Here is a 14,346-nt window from a genome sequence, read left to right on the forward strand (position 1 = left end):
ATAGACAGGCAGACAGAGAAAGGTGTGTGTGGGGGGGATAGACAGGCAGACCGAGAGAGGTGTGGGGGGGATAGACAGGCAGACAGAGAGAGGTGGGGGGGGGCAGGGGGATAGACAGGCAGACAGAGAAAGGTGTGTGTGGGGGGGATAGACAGGCAGACCGAGAGAGGTGTGGGGGGGATAGACAGGCAGACAGAGAGAGGTGGGGGGGGGATAGACAGGCAGACAGAGAGAGGTGTGGGGACAGGATAGAGAGCCCCTTGCTCCCCCAGGAAGCCCTGGCAGTGAAAGGGTTACACGCCCGCTCCCCTCCCCCCGGCCCATCGATCCAGTAACCAGCTGCCTGGCGCAGGGGCACAAAGCGGCAGCACCCGCCGGCTGGCGAAGATAATTGACCAGCCCCTGGGGGTGCGGAGCGGGTGACATCACCGCTTTAAACCCCAGCCTGCCCTGCCATTGGCTAAGGAGCTAATTCAGCGGGGGGGGCGTGTGTCCTCCCCGCCTGGTCCCCTCCTCACCCAGTGGGGCTGGGGCGCGACTCGGCACCGCACGCCCGGGCCGGGAGCAGCCGCCGCCAGACAAAGCCGGGTTTGGACGGGGGCTGCAGCAGGTGGCGAGAGGCGTTTCCCCGCGGATCGCAGCAGGTAACAGCCAGGTGGCCCTTTCCCTGCGGGCCCCCCCGGTCAGTCCTGGGCTCTCTCTGCCCCCCGCCCCCCCCGCCGGGTTCCCGGCTGGAGCGGAGCTGCGGGGGAGGTTTGTTTTGATGTAGCCGGGTGTGACTGTTAATCGCCCAGCAGGTGCAAATCTCCCAGCTGGGCTTGGGGGGGGAGCCAGCGCCTTTGTTAGCCGGGGCGATTTGACCCACCTCGCTTCTCCCCCCACGCTGTGTCTGGCTGGAGCTGGCCGGGGGTGGGTGGCGCCCTAAGGTGGGGCGAAAGGGCTCTAAGTGTCACCCACTGCTCCGAGCCCCTTTGGCAGTGGGGTCCTGTGTGTTTTACCCTCCCTGGTGAGTACCACGGATGGCTCAGGGAGTCGTACCCCATGGGTTCCCGACAGCTGACTGATATCCGGGGGTTTCCTAGGTCGCCTTGGGGCTGCTACTCTGCCCATCAGAGAGGCCTGGGGGTGGGAATGGGGTTTGTAATGGAGGCCCAATGTGTCTGGTTCGCTAATGCAATGGGGGGGAAGCGCACTCGGCCTGTGGCTGTTTAAGGGTGTGAAGGCTGAGGGGATGGGCCTGGCAGTTCTGAGCCAGGCGTAAAGCTGCACCCAAAGTGGATCTGGTTTAGCCCCTCCTGGGGCTCTTTCCAGGAGAAAAGTGCATGAGCTTTCATTCAAGGGGTGAATTTTAAACTCCTCGCCGCCAGCCCTGGCAGATGGGTGTGGAACCATGGCTGGGAAAGGGGCTTGGGAGAGCCATCTGGGGCTGACCCTCCTCGTATGACCACAGCTCCCACCAGCAGAAGTGTCCCAAGGAGAGACCAAAGCAACAGGCTTAAGCTAAATCTAAATCAGATGCTCTACGAGGGTTGGCAGTGATGCAGGGTATGTCTACACAACAGCTGTACAGGGGAGAGGGAATAAGCCAGACCAGCATCAGTGAATTTAAAACTGCAGCTGCACTAGGGGTTATGCTGATATGAGATGACTTTAAAAAGTCACACACAAACAACTGCCTGGTTACACAGTCCCGAGTGACTGAAACAAATCACCTGGTGAAGGCCCATGGGAACACTCTTTAACTAAACTGGTTTAAACTAACACCTGAGGATCACCATCTTTAACCTACCTCACGTAGCAGAGCCCTTGGTTAAAATTGTGCATTCACTGGGCTGAATACAGGGGTAAGTGAAAAGAAAAGGAGGACTTGTGGCACCTTAGAGACTAACCAATTTATTTGAGCATGAGCTTTCGTGAGCTACAGCTCTGATGGTGATGCACCCAATGAAGTGAGCTGTAGCTCACGAAAGCTCATGCTCAAATAAATTGGTTAGTCTCTAAGGTGCCACAAGTACTCCTTTTCTTTTTGCGAATACAGACTAACACGGCTGTCACTCTGAAAGCTGTCATTATGCAAGGGGTAAGTGAGTGGCAGTCTCTGGCCTGGTTAGACAGGAGGCTTGCATAGATGCTCCAGTAACCCCTTCTGGTCTTAAAATCACTGTGTGGGTTGGCCAGGGCTGTAGGTAGCTGGATTAAATTAGAGAGGCAGTGAATCCTCGTCAGAAATTGACAAGATCATGACCAACCACTGTCTTAAGTACAGAAGGGGATTCACCCCCATGCTGTGGTCTCCAGTGTCTGGTCATTGCATTTGGGACAAACGCTCCTCTTTGCAAGGAGGGGAATTGCCTAACTCACCTTGTTCTGTGAATGCACAAGGGTCTTGGTATCTCTCTGCTGGGATGAGTAAAAGACGCTCCACCCTGGATTCTGTCTGTGGATTAAATCCAGTTTATAAACTAAATGGCTGATCCATGAATAATTAGTTTATTGATTGGTTTAAGGGAGTAGCTGCCAGGTTGGAATGGGATTATTTAATTTCAACCCCACTGCTGAGAGAGACTGAGGAAGGTCCTGTTTTGAGATATCTCTTCCTCCCCACTCCACCCCACACAGTGTCCCTTGATGCCAGGGAAGCTGTCATCTTGTAGGGCTCCTGATGTGAAGGCCTCTTGGGCAAGGCCTGTGTCTCTGAGCAGAGGCACCTGGGGAGCAAGAGGATCTGGAGTCTCCAGCCCCTGCCCGACTGGTATATCCTGATCTGTCGGGCACATTCTGCCCCTGAGGGGGAGGGGGCTTTGGGAGCCCACAATAAATGCAGGAATGTCTGGCCCTGGGCCACTCGCCTCTGGACAGTCTGGCATTCTGGAACCTGCGGGACGGGCTGGGGATTAGGTGGGATCTAGCTGGTGGCAGCAGTGTGGGTGGGGTGGGGTGGGGGGAAGGGACAGCAGACAGCACACACACGCGCACACACACCCTTTCCCCCAGGGTTAGGGGTCAGTCCAGATCAAGATTCAGCTCTTGTAGGGGTGTGCGTGGAAGCTTATCCCACCATTGTTCAACTTCTATCCAACCTGTGGGTACACGGGGTCTCCAAGGCTAGCATCTCTTCTCCTCCCCCACCTTCCATGCCGTCATTGGGTGGGGGAGTTGCCTAGAATACCATAGGCTGACACATTACCATGCTTTCCCCCCTTGTCCTTGGTGGGGAGAGGGGGTTTACCAGTTGCATAGGGCCAGAAACTAAATATTTCCCAGCATGGTCCAGTCTTGAGATGCAGCCACCTCTGGGGATGGAGTGGCAGAATGTCTGGGTTCTATTGCCAACACATAGCTGGATGCAGGTGGGGGGAGGGAGGGGCACCGAACCCCGTGCTCTGCCTCCGTGCCATCCCCTGGCCTCTTAAGGCACTTGATGCTCTTCAGTGTTGTGGTTTCCAGCTATTTGCCAGGTCTAGAACTAGGATTGTTGGTGGGGTGGGAATGATCCCCTCCCCCACCCAACCATAATAGGAACAACTTCATCCTGTGATGTCTCTTATCTGGAGTGGGCCACACCTTGGGGTGCATCTGGGCTCCCCTTCCAAACCATCCTGCCAGAGGTGGAGATGAATGGGGTGGGCACTGACCCTTTCATTGCAGTGGGGTGAGGTTTTCCCTGAAAGGGGAGCTGTGATCTAGAGGAGAAATTGCTGAGCTCCTTCCAGGTGCTGGCAGGACTCGTCTCTACTGCATCTCTCTAGGGTGTGTCTACTGCACCTGCCCCCTATCGAAGTCCCTGCTGGATCTGAGGCTTCCCCCAGCATGGCACAATGGCTGTACCCAATGCTGCCCTATAGGGTGGCCAGATGTCCTGATTTCATAGGAACAGTCCTGATATTTGGGGCTTTGTCTTATATAGGTGCCTATTACTCCCACTCACTGTCCCGATTTTTCACACTTGCTGTCTGGCCACCCTACTGCCTTGCCACTCTCTGGAGTGGCCGAGATGCCATGTCCCAGTGTGTTGGGGAGAAGTGCCTGGCCCCCTAAACTCCACCGTGTGCTGGGCTGGATCTGAGTCTCTCTTGGTTCTCCTGATGTGTCAGAATCAGCATGCCCGATGCTGCTCAGAAACGGCCACGTATGGGAGCAGAGCTGGGAGGCACTCTTGGCTGGCTCTAGAACCTGCCTGGCTGGCTTTTGAGTCTCTGTCCCAGCCACCCAGGTGAGGTGGTCACCAATCCTCTCCCTCTGCTCCACTTGCCCAGTCAGCTGCTCCCATGCATGCTCAGGCCAGGATTTAGGGTGACCCCCAGTGGTGGTGCTAGGTAGTGCAGGCTGGCAAGCCTTTGAAAACCTCTGGGTCAGTCAGCCTCACTAGAGACTCATGTGGCCTAAAACCGCTCCCCCCTCAACTGGAAACCAGTGTTGCAGGAGAAGGCAGCTGCTGCAGCCTGGGTTCTATCCCTGGCTTTGCCACTGGCTCGCCCTGGGCAAATCTCTCCCCCTTTGTGCCTCAGTTGCCAACCTGCAAAAAGGGGGTGAATGACACTAACCTGCTTTGGGAGGTGCTCGGAGATCATAGAATAGAATCATAGAATATCAGGGTTGGAAGGGACCTCAGGAGGTCATCTAGTCCAACCCCCTGCTCAAAGCAGGACCAATCCCCAATTAAATCATCCCAGCCAGGGCTTTGTCAAGCCTGACCTTAAACTTCTAAGGAAGGAGATTCTACCACCTCCCTAGGTAACTAGATCCACTGACAGAAAGCGCCAGGAGTTTGAGCATGTTCTGCGAGGGGGCTCACCACAGACAGAACAGAGCCCTGCTCTTGGGTGGGTGGGTGTCTCCTGCCATGAGTTCAGCTGAGAAGCCCCCGCCCCAGCCTTCAGAGCCCAAGCTGCAATTTCAAAGCCCAGTCTGTATCAGGAGTGGCCAAACGCTGATGCTCCGAGCCGGGTACAATAATCTTCAGAAGTCTTGCGGCTCTTGAACAGGGACAACCTGCTAAAGCCCTTAGACCCACTCCCCCCGTAGGGCAGAAGCCCCAAGTCGCACCACCCTGCCGCAGGACAGAAGCCCGAGCTCCCCCCATACAGTCTGGTAGGCTGAGAATGGGGGCGGCCTCTGCAAGCCGCACTTTAACTGTAAAAGAGCTATGTGCGGCTCATGATCCCCAGTTTGGACCCACCCAGTCTACACCCTTGTCTTTAGAGCACTGGCACGAGCCCTGCTGGGCAGAGTTGGACATGGGCTGGCAGGCTCAGTCCTGCAGGCTCCAGAATGCAGTGTAAACATACCCATAAAGGCCCCAGGGACCCTGGGGATCTTCTAGTCCGGCCTCTGTAACCCAGGCCACAGGCCTTCCCTGGCCTTTGAGGGGGCTGGAGCAGACCTAGGAAAACAACTGATCCTGATGTAAAAACTTGCAGTGAGAGTAGGTAGGCTGTTCAGGGGTTGATCCCCCGCCCTGCTAACTGCAGCCGTGATGGCTTCTCAGCGATCATTGATTGAGCATCTTTCCCCGGCAAGCCAGGTGCCTGGGCAAGGGGCTGTTCCCAGGGAGTTCAGTTGTGTATCCAGCACACAAAGCCAAGTGGGGGAGAGGCAGCTCGACTTCGTCACTGCAGTTATTTGGATAAACAAAACAATCTGGCAGGGTATTTGCCTAGTCAAAGCTCCCAGGAGGATCTGTGAGATGCTGCTGAGGATCAGTAGGGGAATATTGACCCATGCCAGCATTTCCGAGATTCTCCCAGAGCTGGGAGTAGCAGGGTGGGGGATCTAGTGGCTTGAAGCTGGGGGGCACCAGGATTCCTGGGTCCTCTGGGAGGTGAGTAGAGCTTAGTGGCTTGAAGCTGGGGGCAGCAGGATTCTTGGGTTCTCTGGGCAGGGAGCAGGGTCTAGTGGATTAGATCAGGGTGAGGCTGGAGAGCCAGGATTCCTGGGTTCTATTACGGGAGTGGGGGGGGTGGTGGTGGAGGGGGGGCAGAGCGCTACTACTGCTGTTCTCCCAGGACAAAGCACAAGCCAGGAATCCGTGGAGTGACTCCTAGGCCTTCCCCTGTGCTGTGCTTGTGACTCAATGGCATCTGTGGGAGGGTAGAACTGTGACCCTCCCATTCTTAAACAGCAGGTATTTTGCTAATGGGGAATCCTCACCAGTTGTTAGCAGTATAGGCCATGACACCTGGCTATGCAGTTCAGATTCCAGCCAGCAGAGGTCACTGCTGCAGGGAACACTAGTCAGCTTGTAGCAATAGCCGGGGGCGGGGGGGGCCTTTTGGGGCATCAGCCTGAGCGGATGGATATGTGGGGCTGGCTCTATGACTAGGCTTCATGGCACTGTGTGGGGGATGGATCGGTGCATGGGGAGGAGCAGCGCCTGTCTGGCAGCAGCTGCCTGGCTCAGCTCTGATCCAGGGATGTTTTCTTTTGGTTGTTTCCCCTTCTCAATGGATTTTCTCTCTCTCTCCTGCGTCTCCCCCCCTAGCTGGGGCCATTCTTATGCAAACAAGGGCTGGGATAGAGAAAGCTCTTAAAGGGGCCATGCCTCCTTTTGTCCAAGTGTGGAAGCAGGCGCTAAGCCTGGACTCTGCTTCGGAAAGGGAAGAAATACACAGATCTTGTTTAATCCTCTCTAAATCTAGCTTGGGGGGGGGGGGGAGGTCCTGCTGCCCCAGCCTTTCCCAGCAGGAGGTGCTGTGGGGAGCAGGGCAGAAGCCCTGTGCAAAGGTCTCACAGCTGCTGTACGTGAGGACAAAGGGGGTGTGGAGCCCTGGCACCCCAGTGAGGCCTGGAGTGGGCAGTGCCCAGGGCTGCCTGAGGTGTGAGCTGGATGAGGCGGCTCACTCCAGATCATCTGTGTTTGCACGGGGCCAGTCCAATAGCAGGTCTGTGTGCCCAAAGTGGGGTGTTTCAATGGGAATGCAGGCAGCTGTATGGAGCTGGGTTCCTTTCCCCCAACCCAACCCACTCCGGGCTGATGTTGGATCCAAACCGCTGGGTGGAAGGGCTGGTGTCTGCCAATGCTTCAGCTGGGAGGGGGCAGCCCCTTCTCCCTGCCCAGAGGGGCTGAGGCATGTTGGCTGCAGATCTCTCTTCTGGGGGACTGGGACGGAGTGGGGAGGGGAGGGGAGTGGTGTCTGCTTACTGCGAGGCTTGAGTGAGGTCTGGGGTCACTGGCTGTGGGGGGAGATCCAGGATCCGGAAGAGGTGGTTACAATTGGGGTATTTGGGTGGGGGGGATATATTGTGAATGAAGAGTCCTATGCTTAACTTCATAAACTGTAGTTGGCGGGGTGTAGTGGATCGAGCTGGGCAGCAGGACTCCTGTGTGTTGTGAGGTAGCTCGCAAGCTACCATTACGGTGTCCGAAGGTGCTACGGGGACCAGGGCTGCATTGTGCTAGGTGCTGTACATAGAATGACGAAGGTCTCTGCCCCAAAGAGCTTATAATCAGAGACTGCAGGTGGATACAGCGAACAGACTGGGGGAGGGGGCTTAGCTCAAGCTCCCAGGGAAGATCTTGCTGAAGCAAGTTTCTGAAAGCACCAATTCCCATCCCCCTGTGTAGGAGCTAGACTGGCAGCATGTTAGTAACAGCAGGATTCTGACCTGCTTGGAAAGTCTCTGCCAGAAAAACACTGACTCATTCAGCTGAGATCCTGACCCATTTAAAGATCCTGCGATGTCCTGGCCATGCTCCAACTTGAGCAGTTTCCATTCTGCCTCCCCAGTCTGCCCCTTCCTCGCCTTTCTCCACCTGCAGATGCAATAGTCTTCGCTTCCTGTGTGAAACAGCATGGTGTTATAAGCAGCCGCAGCTGCGCTATGCCCCAGAGCTGGCTGCATCTCGGCGGTTGCTTTATGTATCATTCTGCTGTGCCGACCAGCCTAAACTGCTTTTGGACAGAAGTGGAGCTACGTGCTCGAGCCAAGCTGTGTCCTAGGTCCGTTTGTGAAAGCGCCGCTTGGGGTTTCACGAACAGAACCCAGAACCACCTGTTTTGAGACTGCTGGCTGCTGAGCTAGAGGCGAATCACCCTTCAGTGGTCTGTAGCATAGGGCTTAGGACACATGGTTCTGAATCTATCCACTAATGGGCAGTGATGCGCACACACGTTTTTCTAGTTCGTAGAAATGGAGGGATGGAAGGGACCTCTGCTATCTAGTCTAGCCCCCTGTGCTGAGGCAGGACCAAGTAAACCTAGACCATCCTTGATTTGTGTTCGTTCAACCTGTTCTTAAAACCCTCCAGTGATGGGGAGTACAGAGCCTCCCCTTGGTCCCCTGTTCCAGTACTTCACTTCCTAGTTGTGAGGATAGTTTTTCCCAATATCTAAGCTACATCTCTCCCTTGCTGCTTATTAAGCTGGTTCCTTCTTGCCCTTCCCTCAGTAGACGTGGAGAATAATTGATCACTGTCCTCTTTATAACAGCCCTTAATGTATTTGAATACTGTTATGAGTTCTCCCCTCTCTCAACCATCTCTTCTTTAGACTAGACATGTCCAGTTCTTTCAACCTTTCCTCATACAGCTTAGGTTTGCTAAAGCTTTTATAACACTTCCCCTCTCCCCGCTGCCCCACCGCTCTCCTCTGGACTGTCTCCAGTTTGTCCACGTCTTTCTTAAAGCGGGACACCCAAAGCTGGACACAGTACTCCAGGTGAGGCCTCACCAGTGCTGAGTAGAGGGGGACAGCTACCTCCTGTTTGCTATATGCAAAGTTTCTGTGGATGAACCCCAGAATATCCGGCTTCTTCACAGCCACATCATTGTTGGCTTGTGTCCAATTTGTGATCCGCTCTAACCCCCAGGGCCTCGTCGGCAGGACTGCTGCCAGCCTCTTCTTCCCCAGTTTGTAGCTGTGCTTTTGATTTGGCCTCTCTAGGTGTAGTACTCTGCACTCATCTTTGCTGGCTTTCACTTGCTGAAGTCAGAGCACGCCAGGAACGCCCTGAGCATCCTTTCAAAGGACCCCCTATAGAACCAGGAAGTCACAGTAGAGCATTAGCACTACTAAAATTAAGTCTGCTTTTATAGTGCTTGTTATCAGTAGATCTCGAAGGGCTTTGAAAAGGTCAGTCTCATTAGCCGAACTCTACAGATGGGGAAACTGAGGCACGAAGGGGCATGCTGTGACATCACCAGGGTACAATCTGGACTGATGGACAGCTGTGTCCCCTCAGTTCTCCAGCCTGGGGTGCCTTTTACACTGCTTCACTGAGAGAGCAACCACTCCTGGTATGCTCTCTCACAGCCTCTTGCATGTGCATTGCTTCCAGTTATACTGCATGTGAGCTCCAGCCAGCCACTCTTGAATTATGCTGCAGGGCAACACCAGCAAACTCCCAGTCCCAGGCTTCCCCCAGAAATGTGCATCTTGCACTGCCCAGAACCCTCCTGGACAACACAAGCTCATATAAAGTTGGTTGTGTTGTCAATAAAAGGTGATTATGTGCAAATCCTGTTATTCCCAAATGGAGTTTCCCAAACACTCCAATCCAAACACACTCGTTTAGATAAAACAATGAAGCAAATGTATTAACTAGAGAACGAGTTTAAGTGATTACAAGTAATGAGGCATGAAAGTCAGAATTGGTTACAAGAAAATGAAAGCAAAACACAACCAATGCCTAACTTAGACTTTGCTTAGAATTCTCTTAGCTTGTTCTCTCACTGCATATTCCCAACTGTTTTACGAACTCAGTCTCTTTCAGACAGGATCCCTCCCACAGTCCAATGCTGTTTTCCTTGTTCTTCAGGTGGTGTTGAGGCCGTGGGTAGAGATGAAGGAGGAGAGAGAATTTGGGGTGTTTGCTCTCCCTTCTTATACGTTTGTCTCTTCTTTGAGAATCCTTTCCAAGTCAGGGGGGAGTCCTGTCCACACAATCTCCCCCTCCCCCCCCGCCCCCCAGTGTTCCTTTGTCAAGGTGTAGATTTTTCGCTCACATCCTTTTTCCTGTCAAAGAATGGCCACTTAGCCAGGTGGTGGGTCCATTTGATTTAGTTGACACCTTGCTGAGGCATTGGCTGGCCTTTTTTTCTCTGGGGAACTGTTTGTGAGTGGTCTTCAGATTTGGAATATGGCTTAGTAACATCATACACTAAGCAGAATCTTACAACTTTGCATACAAAGTTGCCACACACTTCACCAGGACAATAATGATCAGCAAATTGAGTTTTCAAATGATACCGCACAGGGCCTACTCTTTACGAGATCTATCATAGTTCTATAAAAGAGGGGTACAGACTTTCACACGTGCCCAAGGTCATCCAGCAGGCCAGTGGCAGAGCAAGGAATAGAACCCATGGCCTCTGGATATTGGTGCTCTAGGCAATGCTGCTGATATAGTGTCACAGGCATGGAGTGTGCTGGTGTCAATGGGGTCTGCGCCAAACTCCCTGCAAACGGTGAAGTTCTGATCTGTGTCTGAAGTTGGCCTGGTGGCATTTAGACCTGGGAGGGGAAGAATTCTCCATCTTGGAAGAGGCAGGACTGGGAATTCCTCTTGGGGAAGAAGAGTGTTTAACACTTTCTGCTCTCCCATCTATCTACATAGATGCAGATCCGTTCTGACCCCAGGGGCATGGTTCTGCCCTGGGTTGGCCGCTGTTGAAGGGTGAAGTGATTAGTCTAGAAGTACCTACGTGGGGAACAAACATTTGATACTGGGCTCTTCAATCTAGCAGGCAAAGGCCTAACATGATCCAATGACTTGCAGCTGAAGCAAGACCAATTTAGACTGGAAATTGAGTGTATGTTTTTTAACTGTCAGGGTAATTAATTAGCCATTGGAACAATTTACCATGGGTTGTGGTGGGATTCTCCATCACTCACGGTGTTGAATCAAGACTGGCTCTATGAATGATTGTGGGGCAGTTCTCTGACCTGTGCTATACAGGAGGCCAGATTAAAGCCAGAAGGAACTATTGTGATAATCTAATCTATGAATCTGATTCCAGCCCTACCAGCTGGGGCTGTTCAGAGGGGAGATCAATGCTAATTATATAGCACCCCAGCAGAGATCAGGGCCCTGCTGTGCCAGGCCCTGCACAGACACAATGAGAGAGGGTCCCTGCCCCCAAAAGTTCATTATCCAAATAGGATGAAAAGTATTATCCACCCTGGCTTAAAGGTGGGGAAACTGAGGCACAGAGCTGCCGTGACTTGCCCAAGGTCACCCAGGCAGTCTGTGGCAGAGCTGGGATTTGAACCCTGATCTCCTGAATCCCAGTTCCTCAGCCATGGCCCTGTCCTTTCTCTAGCTTGGTGCTGCCTCACAAGCTCCGGATCTGAAGGGGATCTGCGGCTTTAGAGGTGGGGTGAAGAAATGGGGGCACAGCTAGCCGACACTGCTTAGCTTTCCCTGAAATCCGATCAGGCTTTTGGCCTGCCCCTGGCTGGCATGGCAGAGTGCTGTGTGTCTGAGCTGCCTCTAGCCCTTCCGCAGAGCCTTAAAGATGCTGATTGCTGCATCTAATGAGGAGTTAATCACTAGCAACCTCCCGGCATCTTTCAACCCCAGGGAGCGGGAAATAAACAAAGAGGGCAGCTGCCATCTTGAGGAGTGGGGTGGGGGGAGCTCAAGGAGCAGAATGGCTGGGGCTCAGAGCTGTGAGCCAGGGCTTGGACATGCTAAGGAAGCTGGCTAGACCCATGGGCAGGGAAGCTGCCATCTCCGCTTGCGGGAACTATCCTCCGTGAACTCTGGCTGATGGTGTGTTTCGAGCTTGGAGCAGGGGCAGTAGGCCTGAACGTGACCCGCGGGATGCTTGTGTCTCCCTGTTTTAAACGGGCCTGGGGGGGCCTGCTTTACAAAGCAAATCTCCAGACTCCTGAAACTGACGAAACAAACGGATGCCCCCCCGGCTAAATGTAGCTTTTGCTTCTGGCCCTTTGCTAGGCGGGAGTCCTCCTGCCATGGTGGCTCGGAAAGGAGCGGCTGTGGCAGGCTTAGCACTCAGCAAAGAGCCCCAGGGAGCTGGCCCAGACCTCAGTGTGGGCCGGTGGCCGAGAATCTGCCCCCTCCAATCAAACCTTGCCTGGATCTCAGTGTGGCTTATTGCCGCTTAGCCTCCTGTCCATGGGGAAAGCAGTGGGCCTTCTGCCCTCTGGGCCCAGCTGGGGAGGGAGTGACTGGTGGGCTGGGATCTGGGGGGGGGGGGGGGGGACTGTCCAGCTGGTGCAACCCCCTCCTCACAGGCCTCCGGGTCTGATTAACTTCCTCTAGACTCAGACAGTTAATAAAGCCACCGAGCTGGTTAAGGGGCCCCATTGTTAGCCATATGGTGCCTCCCAGCACTGAGTTGCAGGGAGGAGCAGGCTGGGCTAGCAGCGGCTGGTGTCTATTGACTTGCTCCCAGCCAGGCCGCAGTGGAGCCAGATCTGTTTTCAGAGTTCAGAGTAACAGCCGTGTTAGTCTGTATTCGCAAAAAGAAAAGGAGGACTTGTGGCACCTTAGCGACTAACCAATTTATTTGAGCATAAGCTTTCGTGAGCTACAGCTCACTTCATCGGATGCATACTGTGGAAAGTACAAAAGATCTTTTTATACACACAAACCATGAAAAAATGGGTGTTTACCACTACAAAAGGTTTTCTCTCCCCCCACCCCACTCTCCTGCTGGTAATAGCTTATCTAAAGTGATCACTCTCCTTAAAATGTGTATGATAAAAAGATCTTCTGTACTTTCCACAGTATGCATCCGATGAAGTGAGCTGTAGCTCACGAAAGCTCATGCTCAAATAAATTGGTTAGTCTCTAAGGTGCCACAAGTACTTCTTTTCTGTTTTCAGAGTGGGGCCAGCATAGGCCAGTGGGAAGAGGAACAGGCCTGGAAGCTGGGACTCCTTGGTTCTACGCCCAGCTCTGGGAGGGGAGTGGGGTCTATTGGTTAGAGCATGGGGGAAGGGGGCAGGGCTGGGAGTTCTGAACTCCCAGGACTCTGGGGTTCTGAATGGGGTTTGACCACTGCTCCTGCTGTAGGGCCTTGGGCCAAGTTGCTTCGTCTTTCTGTGCCTCCATTTCCCCAGCTGTGGTTACACAGGGCTCATCTCTGCCAGGGCTTTGAGATCTAGGGCTGAAAAGGCCCTACAGGTTGGAGGCTGAGCCCAGAGGAAAAGGGACCTGCTACTGCTACCAGCCATAGGAGAGCTGCTCTGGCTCTATAGCAGGAGCCTGTGGGCTGGTTCTCCTCCTGGCTTTGCAGGAGTGGCTGGGGCAGGCACTAGGCCTCTGTATTTGTCCATAATATACCACTGGGTTGCACCCATGACCCCAGGTGCTAGGGTCTGCAGTTCTGTGGCTGGGAGTAGCGCTTCATGCCAGCCTGGAGGGGACAGCAGAATTGATGCCTCTGGGGCTATTGGTCACCAGAACGGGGCAGCTACTGGCCATAGGAGGAGGGGGTGGGTGCAAATGCCTTCTGCCTTCTCCCTGGAGGCAGCTCTCCAGGCACTATGGGGCACTGCACCCCATTTGGAGTGTGTGTGTGGGGTTGAGTCTTGGATTCCCTCCACTAAGTACTTGCAACTCCCCAAATAGGGGCTCCACTCTGATTTTTCCTCCCACCCCACAAGCACCACCACTGCTGGTTGTTCCAAGCATGGGGAATCTCCCTTAGCAGTATAGGGCCTATGACACACAGCAGAACAACTTTGCTTCCAGCTAGCACAGGGCAGTGGTGAGCAAATGGGATCCATCAGACCCATGTAGGTTCCTCAGTGGCTCATATGACCGGCAGAGACTGCTGTGACCCAAGTGGTGCGCAGTCTGGGGCAGACTCTCAGGCCAGCTGTGCAGAGATGGTGCTGCCACCCAACTTGTTGTCTCATCCTTCCCAGCATGCTCTGGGAAGGAATTTTGCTGTTAAATCCCTCTGTGTCCTTAAACCACCAGAAGTGCTGTTGGAGCCTTTAACTGGATTTGGGGGTAGGGATTGGCAGGGTGACTAGATCTCTGCTGGGGGGGGAGCACTGGGGCAGTAGCACACATCTGTTCTCCCCTCTGCACGAGCAGAGATCTCTGGGCATGGTGGGAGGGCAAGGCTGCTAGATCTGTGCACGGGTCTGTCTGTAGCAACATTCAGGCCGCGTCGTGAGCTACTCCCAAGGAATCTCCTCTTCCCTCTTTCCACCCAGCCCCTGCGGCTCTTCCTGCGGTGCTGTGAATGTGCCTCTTTCTGTGTGTGTGTGTGTGTGTGTGTGTGTGCGCGCATGCGCGCGCAGCTTGTGGTTCATGAGCTCTCCCTCCCCACTGCATCGTGGCTACTCGCAACTTCATGGCATCAGCAGGGCGAGAACTCCTCCCCCTCCTGCTCCTAAAGCCCAGCCCAGCCCACTTGGGCTGAAG

At 54.1% G+C, this 14,346-nt stretch overlaps 1 protein-coding gene across 1 annotated transcript in view; it reads left to right on the forward strand.

The window, feature by feature from the left end:
- Positions 1 to 405: 405 nt before the first annotated feature.
- The window catches only part of PRR36 (proline rich 36), a 41,047-nt gene continuing 27,106 nt past the window's right edge, over positions 406 to 14,346 (forward strand). Inside the window, 1 exon segment of the mRNA XM_074934944.1 lies at positions 406 to 644. The gene's annotated coding sequence lies outside the window, so the exon portion shown is untranslated.

Source organism: Natator depressus, chromosome 20 (genome assembly GCF_965152275.1).
Source record: "Natator depressus isolate rNatDep1 chromosome 20, rNatDep2.hap1, whole genome shotgun sequence".
In the NCBI taxonomy this organism is placed as follows: Eukaryota; Metazoa; Chordata; order Testudines; family Cheloniidae; genus Natator; species Natator depressus.